This window comes from Lichenostomus cassidix, chromosome 1, assembly GCF_008360975.1.
Source record: "Lichenostomus cassidix isolate B80296 chromosome 1, HeHo_3.0, whole genome shotgun sequence".
Lineage (NCBI taxonomy): Eukaryota > Metazoa > Chordata > Aves > Passeriformes > Meliphagidae > Lichenostomus > Lichenostomus cassidix.
The window spans coordinates 113,721,504-113,744,563 of NC_139479.1; the positions used below are offsets into that span (position 1 = coordinate 113,721,504).

Consider the following 23,060-nt stretch of genomic DNA (forward strand, 5'->3'; position numbering starts at 1 on the left):
CAGCTCCGAACGAGAGTGACAAGCTGCACGCTGGTGACGATGCTGTCAAGTGATGGATAATGTAGGTTTACTTTAGCTGTCAAAACTTTTCAGCACTAAAAATAGGTATCACAAGCTTTTGGACTCACTGCACTGAAGCATTAAACTCACAGGATATTGACACCCTCAGAAGCGCCCAAAGCCACTCACAGCTGAGTAAAACCAGCAATGTGTGATGGACAGCAAAGGTCTGTGAGTGTTACTTATTTTGAGAAGAGAAAAACAACACACCACGGAATGAAATCTCATATCCACGCTGGCCAAAGCGAAGACAAGATGCTGCACACACACCATGAAACAGAACAGCACAATATGGGATGCAAACACAGGCAGAGAGAGAGAAAAAGAAAAGCTTAAGAGTGGAAATCTTGTACCCCTGTTATCCCAGCTCTTGATCCAGATCCTGTGGAAAGGAAGGGCAAAGATCTTCCCACAGCAGCTCCTCCTTTCCTGCCTGTCATCCCTCACCTGCCCCAGCCAGGAAGGGCACAGAGCTGTGAAGCTGGGAAGGATGGGAAAGCCTGAGAAAAGCAAAGGGTTTTGCCAGAGGGCTGAGATTTCCATGGAAGGCATGAGCTCTCCCCAAGCAGTGACCCACTGGTGGACACCAGCCTGGGAGCAGTTCACCAAACAGGCAATGGTTTTGTGGGTAAGGTGGCACAGGAGGGGGAAGAGGGACCATTTACAAACCAAATCCAGCTTTTTTATTCCCTCATAGGCACTGAGATGACAAACACAGGCAGGGTTGTCCCTATGTTAGGCCAATATTTATGGCAGAAAGAAAATGAACCATCATAAGGAATTACTAATTAGATGTTATCATAACCCTGTGTATAACTGAAGCAGCACTCTGATGTGCTTTGTAAATAATTAGCAAATTAACTTTCACAATGCCCCTGCAAGGCAAGTATTATCCCCATCTCCTGCACGGCCCTGATGGAAAAAACAAAGAGTTTGAGCAGATTATTTACCTGGCCTGGACAACTGCAGAGCTGCCCAGACACAGCGAAGGGACATCAAAGAGGAAGAGGGAATTGGAGGCTCAGGGGGACCTTCTGGCTCTGCCCAACTCCCTGACAGGAGGAGGCAGCCAGGGGGGTCAGGCTGTTCTCACAGGGAACAGGGACAGGACAGGAGAAAATGGCCTTAAATTGCACCAGAGGAAGTTCAGGTTGGAAGCATTGGCAGGGGCTGCCCAGGGAGGTTAGGAGTGCCTATCCCTGGAGGTGTCCAAGGAAGGACTGGAAGTGGCACTCAGTGCTCTGGGCTGGGGACAAGGTGGGATCGGGCACAGCTCGGACTCTGTGGTCCTGGAGGTATTTTCCAACCTAAATGACCCTGTGATTCCATAATTCCTCATGTGCTGGAGGCAGGAACTGGGAAAGGAAAGGCTCTCCACTCCCAGTAGATCCAAAGGAAACAGCTCTGAGCACCTGCTCTTTGCAGTCTGAGCACACGGCTTCAAGCACAGACCATCAGTGCCAGCCAACTCCAGGGACAGGGCAGAGAGCACTCTGACAGTAATTACCCTGCCCAGAGTTTCCCTGAGTGTCCAATTCCACCTCTCACCAGAGCCAGAGGGCTGCCACAAGTGGCCTTGCTCCCTCCTTCTCCCACCCAGAGGTTCCTAATGGAGAAGGGACCGGAGCAGCACCACAGCCACCCGCTCACCCCTCCTCGCGTCACTGCCACCTTCCCCCTGCCATGTGGGGCTGGCTGGCACATCCAAACCCCAGTCACCCCCTCAGCAGCTCGCTGCCAAGTGGTGGGAGCAGGGAAGTGAGGGGAGGGAGCAGAAAGGAAGAGGGCAGGAGTGACTCGGTGCCGGATGCACGCTCTGAAAGAGGCAGACTCGCGTCTATTTTAGATGTGCTGCATAAAAATAAAAGATGCTGGTTGACTGCACATGTTCTCATTTTTAGAAAACAAGCTCCAATTTATTTCTTCTATTACAGCCAGATGGTAAAAAAAAAAAAAAAACCAACAAACCTCCTCTCAATGTCATCTCAATGAAAAGAAGCCCTGACCTGGTTTCAACCTCCCTGACCAGAGCACGGCACAGGAACCACACCATTAACACCTCTCTCAGGGGGCTCTGACCCCTCACTCACAGCCTGACCCAAAGCCCCAAGGTGAGCAGAGATCTGCACTTCAGGTCCTGCCCAGAGGGCCACCAGCACTGACTGTGCCAGTGAGTCAGGGCTATAAACATTACAGATGGCACACAGGGCTGGCACGACTGGACTGACCACACTGCTCTGTGTCTCAGTGCCTTCCCTGCCTCTCCTTTCCAATTAACTTGTTCTAAGCTGCCTTAAGGGGTCTTTTTCCCTTTAAAACTCACATCACGTTAATTGATTGAAAGAGCAACACAACTTTATACTGAAGTAAATGCTGGTTTTCAACTTCCCCTATTTTATCCTCCCCTCACTCACAGCCATGACACAACATCCCATACAGTATTTCCATATATTTGTTTGCCTGACTGAAGGCTCAGAGATCCATAATTTCTCAGAGTGATCCCTAAGACTGAGAGTTCATACACAGATTAACTGCTTAAGAAAGCAAAAGGGCAGAGACCTGGTCCCTTTTCCTGGCAAAAGCCTCACGTTCAGAAAATCATAATAGTTCCAGAACTGCTGATTGCTTTTCCTCATTTGTCCTTTTTTTTTTTTTTTTAAAGTCCTGCCTGTTCCTCCTACTTCTTATGAGGCTTTTCAGTATTTGTCTGTTACTCGCATGCTAAAGCCTGATTTGGGATTAAACACAACATTTGGGAGGTGGACTCCAATGCTGCCTGCTGTCACTGTTCCAGCTCTAAGAAGCTCGGAGAGATATCAGGGCAGATCCTCCTCTGCATAAGTCTGTGAGACCAAAGTTATTTTCCCCTTATTCTATTCCCCACACACACGCACACAGACATGATTAATACACAGTGCATGGGATGGATAGTGGTGGAGACACATTAAAGTGGCAATAAATAGGCTGGGGAACACAAAAATACACTGCAGAGTAACAAAATAGCTCAGTTTCATCACTGCATTAAGTGCCCAAAAGCAGAAGTGGGGATTGTGTGCTGAAGTGTGTCAAGAATGCTGGGCTTGGTCACTTGGAGAAATGACTTTTATAACTTGGCCCACTTCCCCTACTGCAGCCACACTCAGGGCAGATAAGGCAACTCCTCAAACCTAAATAACCACATTCTGCATTTCGGGGTTCTGCAGAACCCAGCTGAGCTCCCTCGAGCTGAGGCCAGGCCAGCACAGAGGCTGTGAGCATCCATCTCCTCTGCATTTCAGTAACACAGCAGAGCCTCCTGCATCAGCCACAGATCAAAGTCCTGGAGAGACCCTAAAAAAGCAGAATGAAAAGCCCAGAAGGCCTCAGGGCTCCTGCACTCTCCCCATCAGCATGGGTGATCCAGAGCCTCTCCAGGGAGAGCCCTCCTCTTCCTCACTCTCCACCCTGCTCCTTAAAGCAGGTGTCTCCTGGGACATCACCTTGCAGGACACAAGTGGAGAAGCTCTAAAATGCATAGCAAAGCAGCACAACCCCACAGCTGGCAAGGAAGGGTTAAACCAAGAGTGTCCATCTGTCACTGGGCTTTGGAGTGAAGTGTTCTGATGACACTACTGGGACTGCAAGAGAGCCAAACAGGCTGCAAGACACCTCCTTCCTTCTCAGACCTCTCCAAAAATGACCACATCAGGGCAGCCACATCCTGCCCATGTATTCCCACCTCTTCCAGCAACCTGGCTCCCAAAACACAGCTGGCCTAAACACCACAGTTTTATTCTCTGGCCATTTTGGCTCCCTGAACTTGCTCACTGTGCACTGAGCAAAGCCCCTGGTGCCACTGCAAGGAGGGAGCAGGAACTGCTTTAATCCCTGATTAGAAGGACAGCTCAGGCTCAGAACCACATCTCCACCACTGGGCAGGGAAGCACAGGAGGGAATTGGGACTGGATTAGCTCTAACCAGGTGCACAACACACAGGTTATACTCTGGGTCAGTACCTTGGTCTGATCCACAACCACCAGCCCTTGCAGCTGTTTCAATCTAAAAGTGCTTGAGACTTCTTGCTTTTAACAAAACCCAAGCCACACACAAGCACAAAAACATCACACATGGTATCCCCCTTCCTAAAGAAAAAAAAAAAAAAAAGAAAAAAAAAAGAAAAAGAAGAGGGAGTTAACTTCTTTGTTTTCCACTTCAGGGCAGCAGCCCCTGAGGCATGAGTCAATATTTGATACAACAGAGTGGGAGAGAAGGGAAGAGAGAGTTTTCTGTTATTCTGTTTCTCCCAGTTTTCTGTTATTTTGCCTTAAATGCACTGTAGTTTATGTCCTCAATAAAAGCCTGTGCATATCTTTCCAACTTAAATGTGGATTGGAACCTCGGGATTACTGCCCTGGCAGAATTAACGTATTAGACATAAAAACCATAACATTTCATTATCCATTGTAAACCACATGTGCTTTCACTCTGAGGAGACTGGAAATATCACCCAATTTCACTATCATTTTCTGTTAACTTACTGCCTTGCCACATGTTCACACACTGGCACGCTCAGTTTGATGATATAGCAGTCTTCTGGTTTCATTCTTCTTTCTTTACAGTGCTGACATTTTTTTAAATCATGTTTTTCTGTTCTGTTTTTGTCTCTCTGAAGGCACCACACTACAAAACCACTCGGCTGGAAAAAAAAACCTTACCCTGGAACAAAAAAACAGCTCATATTTGTCTAGCTGAAAACATACCATAACCTGATGTCTGAAACAAGGGTAGAAGGCAACACAGAGGCAAGAAAACCTCAAACACAACAGGCAAGAAGACTCAGATGCATTTATGGGTACAGTGGGGTCTGTGGTCAACAGTGAGGCACTAAAGAACAGAATCTCTTCCCTCTGCAGTTTAAACTCCCTGTATTCCTCCTTCCCACTCCTAGGCTGGCTGCATAAGCCACAGATTTTGTCTGTCTCTTTGAGAGGTCAAAACTGAGAAGCAGCACAACCCCACACAGGACAAATGGGCCAGCTGGCAGCAATTTGCAGTGACCACACAGAGGAAGTGTGGGGAGGAACAGGGGCCAGAGAGGAGCCTTTAAAAGCTTGGGTCACACTTATATTGCAACTTGCAGGGTGCCTCAGGGGAATCTTTTTATTTAATCAGTTTTGTATCTTTGCAAAGATTAGTGACCAACTGTCCTGATTTAGTGCTGCCATGTTTCCATAAACATTTCTGGACATGCTTGCTTGGATAAAACAGGCAGCTGCTGACATGGGCTATCACATAAACATTTCACTGTGCATCTCCAGGAAGCCTTAACATTTTTACTCCTAAGAGGCTATTCATTCTGCTCTGCAGGCAGGGGGTTTCTCCCCCAGGATGGAGAGGGAAGGGATGGTGAGCAGAGCAGGAGGAGGGTGGGCAGGAGCTGCAAACACACACCTTCACCAAACCCACCCCAGCCCTTACTCACATGAGGGTGTCACAGCAGTGAACAGGACGGGAGGGAAACATTGGTTGTCCCACGTAGCTCCTGGAATGAAAAAGGAAGATTAAAAGGTCAACTTAAAGCATCCAGATGCACAGAGCTGGTGTTCAGCTGCCTGACCTTCTGCAACACACCTCGGCCAAAATTCAGCAGACAGACTTTTATCACTAGCACCACCTATACCTATTAATGCAGGGGGGGAAATAATTCAAATCCAAATTGCTCCTCACTATTTGTTGATGTTTCTGTCTAGCCAGAGCCACAAAAACCAATTAAGGTGGTTTCCCTTCAGTCTGCGGTCGGTCAGCTCCAGGCACTGAGGGCTGCAGGCAGCATTTACTTGTTTTAAAGCAACTCTTTCCACAGGACTTGGGTTCAGCTAATTGTACCACTGCTATTGATCTGCAGTTTTACAGAAAGCTTGGCTCCCAGTTGAATACTCTCAGCAAAATTATGCCCGGGGTTAGTGTGGATCTCACAGAACAAGAACCTGGAAGCACTGGCAGAGGTTTAAGGTAGCAAAACAGAATGTATTTTAAAAATAAACCTCTGGAACGCCTGCACAACTGAAGTAGTAAAAGGTCACTTGTGCCCAGCAAATATCATCTCCACACACTGCTCAGAGATTGGAAACATGAGTGGACTGACAACTCCTGAGCATCATCCAGCAGAGATTTCCTATGGCTCTTCTCCCTGACCAGCGCTTCCCATCACCTCAGGACATGGATTTGTGGGAGGCAGAGCTTGCTGACAGCTCCTAATTGGGAATGGTTGTTTTCCCACACCAGGAAAGTGGGAAGAGCAGAGCTTCCAGTGGCTATCCAACCCACCCCAACACACTGAGCGCTCCAAAGCTCTCGCAGCTCCAAGGGCTGGGGATGATGTAACATCATCAGACATCTGCCAAATAAATAAGCAAGCTCCAGCATGCCTCGCTCCAAACCTGCACAGCAATTTCCATTCCAGAGCAGGAACTTGTACTGGGGTTTAATACTCTCTCCAATACATCCCTTTCCACAAAGAAAATCTGTGCCCACTGCTCCAGGAACACACGTAATCCCTGTAAGCAGATGTCAGCCTCCAAAGCTGAGAAAATGACTTTGTTCTTTGGGATCAGGGAATTTCAAATGCAAGAACTTTAAATGTCCTGATGGATTTGGTAACTTAAACCCCAGGAGGAAACACCTGCTCTCTGAACAGCAGCCCAGCTGAACACCCGCCGCTGTTTTCTCCATCCATAATTCCACAGGAATGGTCTTTTGCTGGTCTACAATCCAGCAGCCACAGCCAAAGAGCTGGGAAAGAGAGGAGGGAGCTGCCAAGAGCAAACAGCCCCAATCTCACAGCACTGCCCCATGCAGCAGCTCTCAGACAAAATCTTCCAAGCTGGTGTTGCTCCACAAGGATCCACCAAACCCAACACCAGTTCCACCACCCACCCACCCTGCAGGGACACCAGTTCACGCCAGCAGTGATTTGGGGACACAGATGCACAGCTACACCTCCCCTCTCCTAGCAAACCACACACAGATACAGCAGCATTTCCCTGTTTTTTACAGCAGGTAAAATATGGCTCCGGGATGTCACAGGGGAAAAAAGGGCATAGCCAGGAAAAGAGGATTTTCATCAAAAAGTAAACAACTGGATGTAGTAATTATTTCAGAGATCTGCTTGGTAGAGTCCTTTGGATAAAGCCCTGGATGGAAGAGCCCACGAAACCTGGTTAATTCTCAAGGCTCACCTCCTCCAAGCAGGAAACAGGTAAGAACTCCAGGAGACCTGTGTGGACAAACAAGGAGCCCCTGAAAAAATTCAAACACAGAAAAAGGGCCTACAGAGGATGAAAGCAAGTAGAGGTAGGCTGGGAGGAATTTGGAGAGATTGTCCAAGCAGCCAGACTGGATGGGGCTTGGAGCAACCTGGTCTATGGAATATGTCCCTGCCCATGGCAGGGGAGTGGAACAAGATGGGATTTCAGGTCCCTTCCAGCCCAAACCATTATGTTTCTTGTGCTGGTTGGTGCTTTACCTCAACAGAGCTGGGTTTTCAGGAAAGAAAACAGAAAGAAGCTCAGCTAAACAAACACAGGGTGTCCCACACACCTTGCGCAGCCAGGAGGGCTTGGCAGAAGAGGGACTCTGTCCGTAGGGAGCTCAGGACAGACAGCAGCACATTAGCAACACTTCTGGGAAATTTTATCCTGTGAAGGATATGGAGATCAGCCTGGAAGTCTGAATTCCTGCTGGCATGGGTCCTAATGATGGGCAGAGCTGTCGCTCCGGCGCGATTAAATCTGCGCTGATACCCAGGGCTGGGCCGGGCGCTTCCCCTTCCCACCACCCCCGGAGGGGTGTGGAAAGCCCCGGGGAGAGGCTGTGCTGGCCCTGAGCCGGGCTAGGGATGCAGCAGCTCCACAGAGCTTCCACCACCACGTGCTCAGCACAGACAGGCTCTGCCAGGACACTTGCACCGAGCACCGGCGGCTGCCACGTGTGCCCAAATACTGCTCCCAGCTCACAGAATCCTTCTCCCAACCCACAGAATCCTTCTGCCAGCCCACAGAATTCTTCTGCCAGCCCCTGCCCCATCACAGGTGTCTGCCCCCAAAGCAGCTCCCTCGGACATAAGGTATTTCCCGGCCTTGCCTGGCACAATGAGCACAATGATGGACATGCTGCCCATGAGCCCAGACTGAGCCCAGACCAGCAAGTCCCCAGAAAAAGCAGATCTCAGATTTCCCAAACCAGAGAGCAGCAGCAACAGCCTGTTCATCTTCCCCATGCTTGAGTCACTTTTGGGACAAAACCAGGGTGGGGGCAACCCACTGCCACCAGCACTGCAGGAACCAAACATGCTGCAGGCAAGGCTGGAGGTGTCCTGTAATTAAACACTGCATCAGAACCCTCACAGGGAAAGAGACCATGTCCAGATTAGGCAGACAGGCTCAGCTCTGACATCTCCTAAGCTTAGCCTGCTCAAAACTGTACTTCAGTAATATGTGTTTAACACAGAGCTCAGGATGTGCACAGTTTTTAATGCATCTCTTGAAAGGTGAGCAGAAAAACAAATGAAAATGTTGCTAAAAAATTCCATTTTCCCATGTAAACTAATGGAAGTTCAGCTAGAAGATCTACAAAGAGTTTCTATTTTGTGTGAGAAAAATCTGTGTTACCTGACTACCCTCAGGTCAGAGCACTGATGTTTTCTCCCCCAGGAGCTCCAGTCTTCTTAGGGATCTGTTTTGTCTTATCTACAAAAGCCTTTTCTTCCCTTTTTCTGTTCTGGAAGCTCACAGGGAAACCCCAGCATTGCCAACAACTGCTGTAAATCCCCAGTTCTTTTTCTGATTTAAGCATGGCTGCAGCAGCCTGGTATCATCAGCCAGTACTTATCCTGGAAAACATGTAACTCCAATTCAACAATCCTATTACATATGCTCCCAGCATTTGTACAGGAGAGATTTAGCTCTTAGCTCTCCATTGCTTTATCTCTTCCTGGGTTTGCCAGGGCAGAAATTATCTCAGGCTATAAACAGGTCATATCCAAATGCTTCTCCTATCTTTGCTGCAAATCTGGGAAAAAAAGTCACGTAGCTGCTGTGCACTGTCTGACTCCCTCAGTGCTCACCAGGACCCTCCGGAGTGCAGTGGGAAGAGATGGCTGTCCCACCTCCCCAGAATTCCATCTCCCCAGCATCCCACCTCTAAAAACACATCTGCCAAAAACACAGCCTGCCCCATCAAGGGGTCTCTCCCAGGAGTGCCATGCTCCTGAGGATGGTGGTGGCTCCAGAGTTGACAGGTCTGACAGGCTAAAGGGCAAAGAGCCCAGCCAGGGCTGACATCCCTGGAGCAGAGATGGCAAAGGACAAAATGAGGAGAAAACAAGGAACATGGACACGTGCATGGATGGAAAAACCCACCCTCCCTATGTCAGTGACTTGCCCAAAAGCCTGTGGCTGGGCTGGGAGGGTGGATCCACCCCAGAATACCTCGCTGCTGGCAGAGGGACTCATCCCATCCTGCTCTCTTCTGCCTCTGATCCCCCAAAATCCACAGGCCAGGTGCCCACAGCCCTTCCTGTGCCCTACTCAGTCTCCCTGCTTTTGTCAGCAAACTGAACTTACACCAAGCCATCCCCATGTCTCAGCAACACACCCGCCTCTTGCACAAAAAAATACAATAAATTAGAGCTAAACCACTTCTGCCCCATTCATCCCAAGAGCACTATTCCCACAGGCCTGTATCCATGAGACAGGTGTGCAGTTCTGGAATCCCCATCTCCTCCATCTAGCACTGGCACCCAGGTTCAGGGCTGTGTTCCCATCCACCTGCCAGCTACCTCTTTCCCTGTGGAACCTCCCCGGTGCTCTTGCCCAACACCTGTCTCTTACCTCACCCCACTTTTCCTCACATCCAAAACATTCTTGTCAACTCACGGTTTAGTCACCGTTAGCAAGTCCAAACCCCTTTGCCAGCGAGACACTTCTATCTCCGTGAGAACATCAGCCTGGCTTCCTGGATTCCTGCTCCCAGAAAGTCTGGGACAGCCCACAGAGCAGGCAGTGCTCTCGAGAAACATCTGCCATGGCAACAGTGGCACTTCCAGAGGCTTTGGGCTCATCCTGCAGCAGCTCCACTCAAGGAGCACCAACTGGGATGTGCATGGAGAGGAAAGGAAGGATGAAGATAAACGGCTGTGCAGATGTGTCAGTAAAATTAAGCTGCACAAACCCAGAGTAACTCAGTTCTGGAGCATTAAAAGTAATTAAAAAAAAAAAAATCACCATGATACTCAAGGATGTAGTTTTTTTGCTTTTCTGGAAAACACGCCAAGAGAAACAGCAAGCAGGTCACAGTCAGCCCCAGCCATGCTCCACCAGCACCACTAAAGCTGCTCCCAAGAATTCCTTCTGTTTTCCCCAGCAGCCTCTAAGGCAAATTGCTGCTTTGGCTTCCAAGGAGAACAGCCCACCTTGCCTTGGGAGCACAGCATCCAGACACACACAAGGGAGCCATTCTCATTAACAAACCCCGAGTTTCACTCACAACATCACCCTAGAAGAAAAGAAAACCTTACAAGATGCCTGGGAATGATCCCAGCTGTTTCCTCTGAAAAACATCTCCTCCCCACCCTTGCAGCACCCTGAACTCCTCTGGCTGTGCTGTTTGGCTCTGCCCCCATGGTCAGAGCCCGAGGTGTGGCTGTTGCAGCCCCTCACCCCTGACCCACAGCTTCCAACATCCGTTTCTCCTCCTCCCTCTGTCCCTTTCCCACCAGCCAACAAGCCCAGCCTTTGTCTTCCCCTCCATGCACCTCTGATCCCCATGCCCTCTCCCCACCCTGCTCCCCACTGCATTGTGGCATCCAAACACTGCCAAGTTTAGGAACATGGAAGAATTTCTGCAGGGGAAAATTTTAAAAAATAGCCCTTGAGTGCATGCTGTTTTTATTTCAAACAGAGCTTACACCTGATGCAGACAGCAGTGACTGTGGCACACTCCTCACCTGACCTGCCACCCAGCTCACTCCATACCACCTGCCCTCCTCATAAAAAACCCAGATTGGGGTCTTTGCCCTCAGTTTGTGTCCTGCCAGAAACTCTGCAGAGCAGCAAAGCCTTGCAGAAATGTCTCCTGGCTGAGCAGGCTCCTCTGCCCTCCCAGCAATGTGCAGTTCCTCCCACAGGCACCTCTGTGGACAAAGCGCCGCAGGTGCAGATCAAACACATCAAAGAAGAAACCTCCCCTCTGCTTTCACTCCAGCTTTGCCTTCCAATCAGCCTCTCTGATGTGCTGCTTCTCTTTCATTACTGCTCCTTTTGCCTCCTGGTCCTGTCCACAGCTCTGGCCTTCGATTACACTGTCAGCTCCATCACCAGGAATATTTTATCAGTGCCTGCCCAGCCTCTCTCTCCCCTCAGACTCACTCTTTGCACCTGCTCCTCCCACAGCACGTTTTTCCAGTCCAGGTGATGTCTTTCTTTGTGGTGGGGCTGGCAGCCCTGAGCTGTTAGAGCACTGAGCACATCCCTGGTGGCAAACCCCACTCTGAGAACAGCACTGCAGCAGCCAGGAAGGTGGCAATCTGCAGCAGATCTCTGTTTATACACATACACACACACAAAAACGCTGCTAAGTGCTTTTTGAGAGGGAGGTGGGACCAGAGAGCTCCTCTAACCTACACAATCCTACCATTCTGTCAGTTTCTTGTAAACAAAATAATCCAGGCTGGAGCTGGAAGCTGCTGCTCACTTGACAGTGCAGCAGAGAGGTCTTGTAGCTCTGTGTCCTCTCTGCCGTCACATTCCACTCCTCAAATCAATCACAATTCAGACAAGACAGCAAAGGTCTCTCTCTGGTGCTCTACCTCTGCAAATCCTCCCGTAAGGAAGGAGATAATTGCACCTGCTAAAGGCTGAGGAGCATCACTGCAGTGTAACATGCTATTATTGTAGCACCTGGAAAAATTGGATAGAGAAACCACCAGTGAAAGTCTCCACTGCTCAAAAAATACTTCATGCTTTTCCCTTTTCACAGTGCTTTTTGACAGGAGAAGGAGGGCTCATTTCTGCAGACAGGCTATTTAAATTTAATCTTTAATTTTGTTTGGCAGCTTGTTCCTGGCCCAAAGGGGTCCATGCCTTCCAGTGGCATTTTCCAAAGGAGCAATTCTGCCCCTGGAAAGTGGGGAGCTCTCAGTTAGCACCAGGAAGAGAGATGATGTTTAGTTTGACAATGAGACTGTCAGTGGGCTCTGAAATGTCACTCCCACACCTCACAGATGCACTTGGCTCATCCCTTGTTTGAGAGGAATGTACTGAAGCTCCTTTTGCAACTGATACAAAATGTTTCACCAGGCTGGAGCTTTATTTTGGAAAAAAAAATATCTCTCCTTGCCTTTCCATTGAAAGGCATTTTAATTAATTCTCTTGAACATATTTAAACTGTTCCATCGTTTTTAAAGATGCTTTTGCAGGGACAAACCATGTCCTTAAGTAAAACCCATATGGCACCAAGCTGAACTAAAAAAGCCCAAAACAACACGAAAAAGTGAAGTGATAGTTCAAGAAGGTGGATCCTCCACCTATCATCATTCTTGTCCCTGACTTTGGCAGAACTTATGTCTGTGAATAACTCTGGAAGGATAACCAGGACAAATGTTTGTATAATGGCAGCTTGACAGTGTAACTTGTTTTGAAACAAGCATGTAAGATAAATCACAACTGGAATGACAGGAAAAAAACCAAGCGAGAGGAGACACCAAAAACCCGTGGGAGAAAGATAACACAAGTTCCGTGGAGATCTGGTGCCTTATCTCACAAATGAGCCCATCATTCCAGTACCAAAAATAATCTATTAGATGAGCTTTTCTTTATAGCATCGATTTTTAATCCATATGAAAACTGTCCCAAAAAGCCTTAAGCACCACCACTGCATTCTTCACATCCTCTTTATCCCTTCACATTTCTTGCTCCTCTCTGGCCAAATGCAGGTGGAAAAGGAGGAAAGCCTTACAAAGCAGCCCAACTTCACTGTATCCTGAATCTTGGATATATGAAAATGTAGAAAGCAAAATTAATTTCTGAGTTAACATTTCAAAAATAAAGTTTTGATTTTTATCCTGTGGCAACTAAACCTCTCTTCCTTGCAAGTCCTGACACCGAATTCCATGGAAATTGGACTGGGCTGTGACATTTTCCCAGGGCCCAGATCTATATGCCCATGTGCTGCTCTTCAATTTCATCACTAAAGATATTGGATTTGTCTCTTAGGGTTGGAAGAACACTATTTACTCTTTGTTCCATCAAAGTTTAAAAGCGAACTTGGTGGGTTGATTATTTGTCTTAAAACTAAGGCAATGACCACTTTATCATTGGCAATAAAATCATCTTGTTTTTAGAACTCATCATAGCTCTGCAAACTGCTCTTCTGTTTCCACAGGAGGCTGAATTTTCTTCTTGGACAAAACTGGCTATATACAAATATTTTGTGAATGTATCAGCCCATGGATTGGTTGCTGATCTTTGACTGGAGGAAGGAAGACAAGAACACCCCACACCAAATCCTGTGCAGTTGTTCTCCTCCATTACACAAACTCTTGGCAGTCTTCCAGTGTAAAATTTATGCACTAAAATTAGCTCTCTCAATTGCAATCAATTGCAACAATCAAGCATAAGTAATTCCAGGGAAAGGGAAAAAAAAGGTGAGCATGGCAAACAATGCCAGAGCACTGCAGTGGTTCCTCCATGGATCCATCCTTGTGTCCAGCAGGATTTTCCTGCCTGTTGCTTGTAGGGCTGCAAACACAGCCCAGAACCACAGCAATTTCTCACCAAGCAGCTTCCTCCTGCCAGGCCCCAGAACATTTCTCATTTTGGGACATTCTCCTTTTGGGACACTGTTCCCATCTCAGGGAATGCTGCTGGGAAGGGACCCTGGAGAGGATGCCCAGGGAGGGGAGGTGCAGCTCCACAGGTCCCCAGGGAGCCACAGGGCTCAGGGACAACACAGCCCTGGCTCTGGGGGTTCTTCCCAGGCTGAATCCCACCTCCAGCTCTGGCTGTGGGACAGCAAAGCACCTTTCCCAGAGGGACAGGCAGGGATGGAGCTCCAAAGTCCCCATCACAATGTGCACAACACCACTTTACCAACAGAAGCCTTATTTTCTCCTTGCAGTGTGGGGCAGGTTAAGGGTTAAAAGCCACCTTAGCAACCACCCCAAGGCATCAGAAACAACCCTTAGGAGCAAATTTCCATAGATTTTAAGACAACTCCACGGTGCTTTGGTGCATACACCATTTGTTACCCTCCCATGTGATGTACTCTGCACACACAGCCATGGTACAGCACCAGAGCACAGCTTTGTGCAGGTTTGTTTCCCCCCTTGAAACAACAACTCATGAAACTCCTAATAAATGTTACACTGTTTGGAATGAAAGGCAGAAAATGTACATAAACTTCTGGCAACCAAACACATATGGCAGGAATATGCTGGAGAATACAGAATGCTCCAGAGAACACAAATAATTACAAACCCTCCCTGGGTAATTGAGTGTAAATATTACAGCTGATGGCTTCTTCTCTCCCACATACAAACACATCAGTGCCTGTCCCCCCACCTTAATCTGGGCTGTCCTCTGTCTCCTTATACCAACAATCTACATAACTTCTGGCCCCTGAGAACCTACATCTTGCATGTCATCACACATTAAAACTGAATTACCTGCCACTGTTTTCATTCCCTGCTGGGCTTTGGCTTGGATTTCTATTTTAAACAGGTCGCAGCTGTATTATGAAGGAGCAGAGATAGATAAAGAAGCAGATGGTGTTAAAGGCACATTTTAGTTTTGCAAGGAGTACAAGAAGCTTGCATGGTACAGTCTGATCAAACCAGCAAAGCCCTTGGTACCAAGGAATTGTCTCCTTTCCTCAGTTCCCAACAGCAGATGCTCTTCTGACCCACACCTATCCCATCAAAGAGAAAAACAAGTACAAACTCATCATTCTTTGTATTACCTAAAAGATATTTTAAACTCAAGCACACAGAGAACATTTGGGATTATTTCATGTTTTACAGTAGAGTATTTACACTTTCAATGCAACTGCAAATGATGGAAGTTATGCATAAAATGCAGGGGTGAAATCAAGTTATTTAAAATTCCTCATTTTGAGTTGGCATCAAGAGCAAAAAACATTTAGGGAAAGATTTTTTTTAAATATGAGCTACAAGGAATAGTTTTAAATATAGCAAAAATGGAGACATCTAGGGGAAAGGATCTGGGGGAAAATGAAGCTGATAATCAGGAATGGTGGATGTAACAACACAACAGGCTGCAGAACGCCCTCCAAAAACTGTGGACAGACAATCTTTGCAAACAGCTTTGCCACAGCAGAAAATGACCACTGAACACTTCTCTGTAAATCTCACAGCACTATGGAAATGCAATGTTATCCCAAACACAGGAATCAGGGAAAAGAAAACGGCCACACTCCAAAAGAATCTTAAAATATTTCCCGGGCTGCCTTTCCCAAAAACAAACAGCAGCAGAGACTTGTGTAGAGGTGTTCCCAGAAAGGAGAGCCCTCCTGGAGCGGCTGCCCTGCTCCTCAGGAGGGACCTGTGGTGCCAGGCTGCTCCAGGGGCTGAGGGGCCTCTCCAGCAGGAAATTCCAGACCTGGCATGGCCAGCCTGGCACCACACGTGTGCCCAGGCAGGTGAGTGCTCAGCTACCAGCCCACAAACACACTCACACACGTGGATACATAGGAGGAACACTTGGGTTTCAAAGCCATTTCCCCTCAGCACGAAAACACTGCGGGAATTTCTGTCTCAAACAGCATCACTCATGCACAAAGCCAATCCACTCGTGGTGATTTCTGTCCCATCCCACCACCAGAGGCAAAACTATGGTCTCTGAGCGCCCTGGGAGAGCCCAGAGACACAGCCTGAGGTTCAGAGAGGCTCTGCAGCCCTGCAAGGAGCTATTTTGGGAGATCTCTCTGGTTGCTAGGGCAAACTCCCAGCGATGCACACCATCCACCAGGCAGGGTCTGGTGTGCCAGTCAGGAGAGGGGGAAGGAGTTGAGAGGAGAGATGACTAAGCAGGGGAACGTGAGAAACCAAACAAAATGCCAGGCTGGGGAGAAAAACACAGCCATGGCTTCCATCAGCACTCAGCTGAACTCCTACGTGAAACAAGCCTGGTTGGATTGAGCCAACAGAGCCCAGATCAGCTTGAAAGAAATTTCCAAAGGCTGTACGAGGCCTCCTGCTGCCCCCCAGCAGGATTAACTCCATCCAAACACCACTTCTGAGCCAGAGCATGTGTTCATACAGCCCTCCTGGACCGCTGCTCCTGCTCCTTTACACGAGGCAGTCAGCAAGGCAGAGAGGAAGCACTTAGCTCTTAATTGCACACCAAGTCTCCTGCAAAATTAGGAAATGGCTCCAGATGCTCAAAACCCCACAAATAACTGATGGATCAGGTTTCTAGGAGCTGTATGCATGGACAACTTTTCATTTTCAAAACTACTGGAGCTCGGTTTACACCAGCCTCTTACACATCTGGATAGCCTTACGTAGTTTACAAAAGACCATGACAGTTTTAAACCCATTTCTATCTTTTTTTCTGAGCTTTCAGTTCAAAAATATCCTTAGAAAGTTAGCAGGGCAAAAGTGGTAAAGAGAGGACACTGTTTGGGGGTATAAACTCTGTTCCCTTTTCTCCACAAACAGAGAAGAGACTCGCACAATAATCTCACTTATGGTTCTAAATAACTCCGTTTTGAAAAATGAGGTTTAAACACCACTGAAACCTAAGAACATAAAGAGAAAAACATATGTGCACACGGACTTAAAGAAAGCAAACAGCTTTTCAAAACAGAACTCCTCTGACACACTCCTAAAGAAAGTGATTTTTATTTAAACCATCACCAGCTGAAGGGCAGGAGAAGGGCTCCAGCACATGTCAGCAAGAACTCCCACTCCACACAGGCAAAAACACTGGCACAGAGTAAACTAATTACTTCCTAAGCTGCTAGGATGCCATTATAAATTTTTATAACTACATATCCACGTGATATTTGCATATATCCATGTATCTCAAGGTAGGAAATTTTTTAAGTAACTTCAGGATAGGATTTAGTCATAGGGCAACACACTTGTATAGAAAAGATAAAAGAGGAAAACATGCTCTAATGCAAGTGAAATCCCCCAGAGTCAGGAGACCCATTATGGACAGAGATCTTTGAAGGTCTCTTCCAACCTTGATGATTCTGTGATTCCCTCCTCTATTTCCCACTAGAGGAAATATGGGTTAATAAATATTGGGAAGGAACATGTCTGTAAGCATGACTAGGATGCATAAGTGGTTAGAAGTTTCCTGGAGCATCAGGAAGCTCGTGGGGAGAACACGGAATGCATGATGAGGGAAGGAGGATGGAAGGTACCAGGAAGTCTGAGCTATTTTGGGGGAGATACACCACCTCCTGACAAGCCCTCTGAGTTTAAAAGGCACTTTAATCTGCCTCAGATCCATATGAACAAAGATCATAGAAACAGCTGCCTAAGGGGCAGGTGACACAGTGAGGGACAGCCTGGGAGCCCTGCACATCTGGGATGAGGAGGAAGGCCTGAGGCACAGCTGCCCCAGGACCCTGGGTCACCCCACTCCAACACCGCATGCGCCTCGGGAAGAGCAGTGGAGTTGATGGAAAGGTCAGCCTGAGCTGCTGCACTTCTGTTTCCAGCCCTCCTCCCCGAGCTGCAGAGTTTCTAAATTAATCTGGGTCTTTGGGCTTGTCGGCTTTTATTGCCATTTCTTAGGGCAAAGCCCAGCTTTCACGGCACGGCCCGCACGGCTGAAATCCCCAGACTAGTTCACTGAGTGCTTTTTGCAATTCGCCTTTGCCCTCACTCATCCCAGGGTGCTCCCTTAAGTGTCTCCTAAAAACCTAAGGAAGGAAAGGCGCTTAGTCTGCTCCTCATCCCCGCTCCCTGGAAGGTTTTAATCAGGAGGCAGCCGCCGGCTCCCCCCGGGAACAGCCCTGCTTTGTAGGATTGTGCTCCACAGGTCACACCGGGGGGTCAGCCAGCACCAATCCCCCCTCCCCAAATCCTGACCTTCCGACTTGAGGCTGCCAGAGGGCGAGAAATCCTGCTTCTGTGCAGCAAAGCATTGTTAAAGGGAAAATTCTTCCTTTTTTTTTCCTAAATCCTTTACGAGTCTGGGAGAATTGGGATTGTTCAGCCTAGAGAAGAGAAGGCTTCAGGGTGACCTAATTGCAGCCCTCCAGGACCTGAAGGAGCTGCAGGAAAGATGGAAAGAGACTGTTTAAAAGGGCTTGGAGTGGAAGGGCAAGGAGGAATGGCTTCACACTGCCAGAGGGGAGGGTTAGAAACCCCCTCCGTGGATTGCTGGAAATTGTACTCCTCTTGGATTGCTGGTGTTGCCAAGCTTCAGGCATCCAAAGCACGAGGTCTACTTCACACCTGGGGTTTTCTGAGGGGGCTTTTCAGTGGGTTGGTATTTTTAACTGCTGCTGGGTCCATGTGACAAATTTTTAGCATGTGAGATTCGAATCCTCATGATTAGAGAGGCAGAGAAAAGGGGGGGATGTGTGGTGGGACACACATGATGCCACAACAGAAACCCACACATTTAAACTATAAAAACCTAAAAGGCAGGATAGCACAGAAGTTTTATCCCAGAAGTAGCAAAGCCTAATTTTTTTTCTTTCTTGAAAATACCTCAGTTACCGAAGAAAGTAAAAAATAAAATATAAGAATGGAGTCACTGTCTGATATGTCATTTGTACTTACCTTGGCAAGATGTTGTTTTCCAGAGGTCTAACAGCTCCTAGGTGAACACAGCAGCTCCAGAGAGACAGAGTTTATCAGGACTGTCTGGAGAGATCCCTGGAAAGCAGAGCAGCTGAGTTCTCTCTCTGGATAGTCCCATTGACAGCAGATTTCAGCTTTCACAGTTCCTCCACTTGTCTTCTCCGTGGCAGAAGGGTCTGGAGAGGATTCACCATGGGACACAGAAGGAGCCTCTCGGGGAGCTGCCTGCACAGAGAGCAAACACAGAGCTGACACAGAACCCACGGCACCACGGGCATTTATGCAACCTTCACCACTGGTGCTCAGCTAGGAAGGAGAGCTTGCCATGGAAACTGCAAGGAGCTGGTTTGTTTGAGGCACAGAGCCCACGTTTCAAGAGAGAGCTGCTCACAGGCAAACATCTGAACAGCACACTAAAGGCTCTGCATTCCCATGTGCTCCCAAGAAAACAGCCAGTCCCACCAAGAGGCTGCAGCACACTTCCAAACAAAAACATCGGGAATTGCTCCTCCCTTCAGCTAGAGCCAGGTGAAAGGAAGGAATGGATCCACCACTGCAGGGTTTGGAGGGAACTCCCCAAGGGAGCACGGAGGCTTAGCAGGCAGCCAGCCCACATCAGCTCCCGAGCTGCAGAGCCTCAGTCCCAGCCAGAGTGACCCAGTAATCCTATTAGGCTGTCTAGAGACACAAACCAAAGGAAACGGGCAAGGAAGGGCAAAGGAAAAGGGGAAAAACTATGCCTAAAGTGGAGTGCATCCTCATCACTGCCCCAATTGCAGCTGCAAGAGGGAGAGCTCAGCTGGGAGCCAGAGCCTGGGAGGCAAGGACAGCACCCTGAGCAGAGGAGAGCCCAGCCTGGAGCCCTGTCACCATGCACAGGAGCTGCTCACGGGCTGTGTGGGAGCCAAGGCAGCCCTTCCTAACCAGGCTGCTCAGGAAAGCTTGCAGTGATGACTCCAGCCTGCTCCAGCTGCTTCCCTGGCTCCTGTCACACCACATTCAGACATTCTGAGGAGTGCAGGATCCAGAAACCACGTGGCTGCAACGGGACCAGGGGAGGGACTCAGTGATCCTCATGAGTCCCTCCCGACTCCAGATACTCCACAATTCTATGATCATTCCTTCTGAACACAGCTGGGTGCCCTGCTGTTCCCACCTGCCCATCCCACCAGGTGCCCAACTCTAAAGAGGATCCATCCCATGGATGCCTCACATCAAACAAATGTGAACGAGTCCAGGAGAAAGCAACCATTCAGCTTTAAAGGTCAGAACCTCTGGGAAGAGAAGGGGAGTGCAATTTGGGAAAAACCCCACCACGGCAAAAAGGGGATTTCTGGGTAAAACAACTGTTTAAACTGCTGGTGGTTTTCACATGCTTAAGAAATGAGCATAGCCAAAGTGCCAAAAACATGTTTTAGGAAATTTTTTAGCTGGACTCTGGTTTCTGCTGAGACAGGAGGTCATGACAGACCCAAACCCAGAGCAGGAGCCACCAGCGGATTTGTTTCTGGGTGGAGAAGCTCAAAAACACAAAACCATCACCTCAGCTCTCATGCTGGAAGCCCAAACAGCATCATCTGGGAAAACAACAAAATGAAAGAAAAAAGGCTTATAGCTGCCATTGCTCTGGAAAACTAGAATTCTTAATAGTTAAGTAAGCATAAGGCTTGTTCTATATGATGATAATTATCAGCATGTCAGGGGTTTCATGGTTTCTCCATTACCATAACAAAAGCAACTCTCTTGAACTGCAGGAGTTAAAAATGCAGAACATCCTGACTTCCCAGAGATAACTCTGCAAACAAGGAGCAACAAGGATGCACTTCTACCACTGATTTCTTTCATGAATAACTTTATCAGCACTTCCTCTCCACAGGGAGAGCCAGATGTTTTATCAAGATGGATTTACAATCCAAGAGCCAGGTTTGAAAGCATGACAGGCTGAGGAGCTGGGCATCAACCTCTTGCTTAGGAAATTCCTGAGTATTATCCAAGGGCATCCTTTTGCTCTGTATGCTGTGGCACAAATGAAGAGGAGGCACCAATGAAATGTTTGCCAGGCTCCCAAGCCCTGTTGTGAGTGTGGCCAGCAGCTGCACAGGCCCAGGCAAAACCCTCAGCAAACACAACATTTTTGTACTCTCTCCACGGACGATTAGCAACAGAGCCCAAAATGTCAAAACCCAGCTCTTAATTACCGAAGTCGGCACTTAATGGCTCCAATTACAATTTCCACTGATTTCTGAAAATTGGATTCTCCACTACACTTGCCGTGTTTAAATGAGTTTCTTACCTCATTTGTGGTAATTATACTCTGACAAACTAATTTAAAATACAGTAGAGATTTCTAAAATATTACTTAAAAATAGTGGGGATTTAAGAACAAAACATTGCTTAAAGCCTCCCCCTTTACACATTTTTTTTCATCTCATTCCTTTCAGGGCCCAGGAATGCTGAGGGTTAAAAGATGACAGACAAAGGACAGTATTTTGTCAAAATGCCATCAAAGGGTGTTTTACAAGTAGGAAATGGTGTTTTATTCCTGTGATAGAAACTCACTGTCTTATCCCCCTGTATCACAGAAATTAGCTTCTCCTTTTATCCTAAATCCCAGCAGAAGTTGCTCCTCTCAGGCTCACCATCAGCAGAGCCACAGAGGACCTCATCAAGGAGGAGATTCATCAGGAAGGAATAAATACATTTCTCAGTCACAACTAGCAGCTCTATATGTCACCTGCATGCTGAGACCTCCCAACAGAACCTGCCTTTGGGGTGAGCCTGGACTGTGCAGGATGCAGCTGCACCCACTTGGAGATGCCTCCCCTTTATCAGGGAATTGTTTTCAAGCTCCTGTTCATAATTAATAAAAGAAATGGAAAAGGACAGATGAGTCCATTTCAAGAAACCAAGCTACCAACAGAAAGAACACACCAAAATGTGGTATTTTAGGGCTCATGTGATACAGTGAGCAGCAATTTCTCCAGAGCATGCCCTTTCCACGCATTTTTCTCCTGGAAAAAAAGGAAGGAAAAGCCACTACCAAACCCTGATCCCTTCATAAACCTCCAAACTCAGATCTGGAGCAGCTCCTGGCAGGAGCCATAGGAGCTGTCAGATGTCACAGGAGCTGTGGCAAAGCTGAGGTGGCTGTGCCAGATGACACCATCACAGGAGTGAGTCCCAGCACCTGGACAAATTCATCCTGATCCCTGCAGGAGCCAGCAAGCACATGACAAAAGCCACCTGAGGGGAAGGCACAAACAGGGTTTCATTTTCTGAGGGATCACAGCTGCCCCAAAGGAGCGATGACAACTCTGGATGGGCACTGGGGTGCCACCCTCCCCAGCAGCTCAGCAGGGCTGAGGGGCACAGAGCAAACCTGCTGCACATGTTCACTGTGCACAGAGCTAACTCAGGAGGACACACAGGGTCACATTCCCACTCTGGCACAGGGACAGGATATGCCCCTGGCACAGCTGCTCCTTGCAGTGATACTTTTCCATTCTGCTCGTTTCTGCTTTATTTCCATTCTTGTCTTTCACAGATACCCATTACTCAGCAGTGGTTGTAGGATTTTATGTTCACATATGGTTTAAAGAGGTGGCTGTTTAATGTTCCCTATATGTAAATAACTACATGCTGCTCCAGTCCCTGCTGAGCAAGTGAAGGAATGATTAGATTATAAATCTCCAGCACAGAAACATGTCAGGTTGGTTTTTATCTACAAACACATTAGAGCTTACACTGGGTTACATTTTCTATCTTCCCTTTTACCCACAAATTACCACTGCTTTTAATGAGCATATAAACCAACCAGCAACAGGAAAAATTATCCCAGAAAGCAGGATAATCCCAGGGGAGCAGCCAGTATCCCACAGCCATCCCTCCGCCTGGGGCAGGGCTTTTGCCACCATGGTGTGAAGCAGAATCTGGAATGGCCATTCCAAGGGTTGTGTTGTGGGTGTGTCTGGGAACCCCCAGAGCAAAGTGGGGAGCAGGAGCCTTGACCCCTGAGCTGGCACTGCTGGGGCACCTCCAGTGCTCTGTCCAGTTCTGTGCCCTCACTCCAACAGAGACCCTGAGGGGCTGGAGAGTGTCCAGGGCAAGGAATGAAGCTGGGAAGGGGCTGGAGCACCAGGAGAGGCTGAGGGAGCTGGGAAAGGAGCTCAGCCTGGAGCAA

At 48.0% G+C, this 23,060-nt stretch overlaps 1 protein-coding gene across 3 annotated transcripts in view; it reads right to left on the reverse strand.

Moving 5' to 3' along the window:
- The window catches only part of TIAM1 (TIAM Rac1 associated GEF 1), a 150,018-nt gene that overhangs the window by 100,640 nt on the left and 26,318 nt on the right, over window positions 1-23,060 (reverse strand). For all 3 annotated transcript variants that reach the window (XM_085077689.1, XM_085077674.1, XM_085077683.1), the window contains 2 exons: window positions 18,860-19,105; window positions 5,522-5,581 (listed from right to left, as the gene is read on the reverse strand). The gene's annotated coding sequence lies outside the window, so the exon portion shown is untranslated. The remainder of the gene's footprint in view (window positions 1-5,521; window positions 5,582-18,859; window positions 19,106-23,060) is intronic.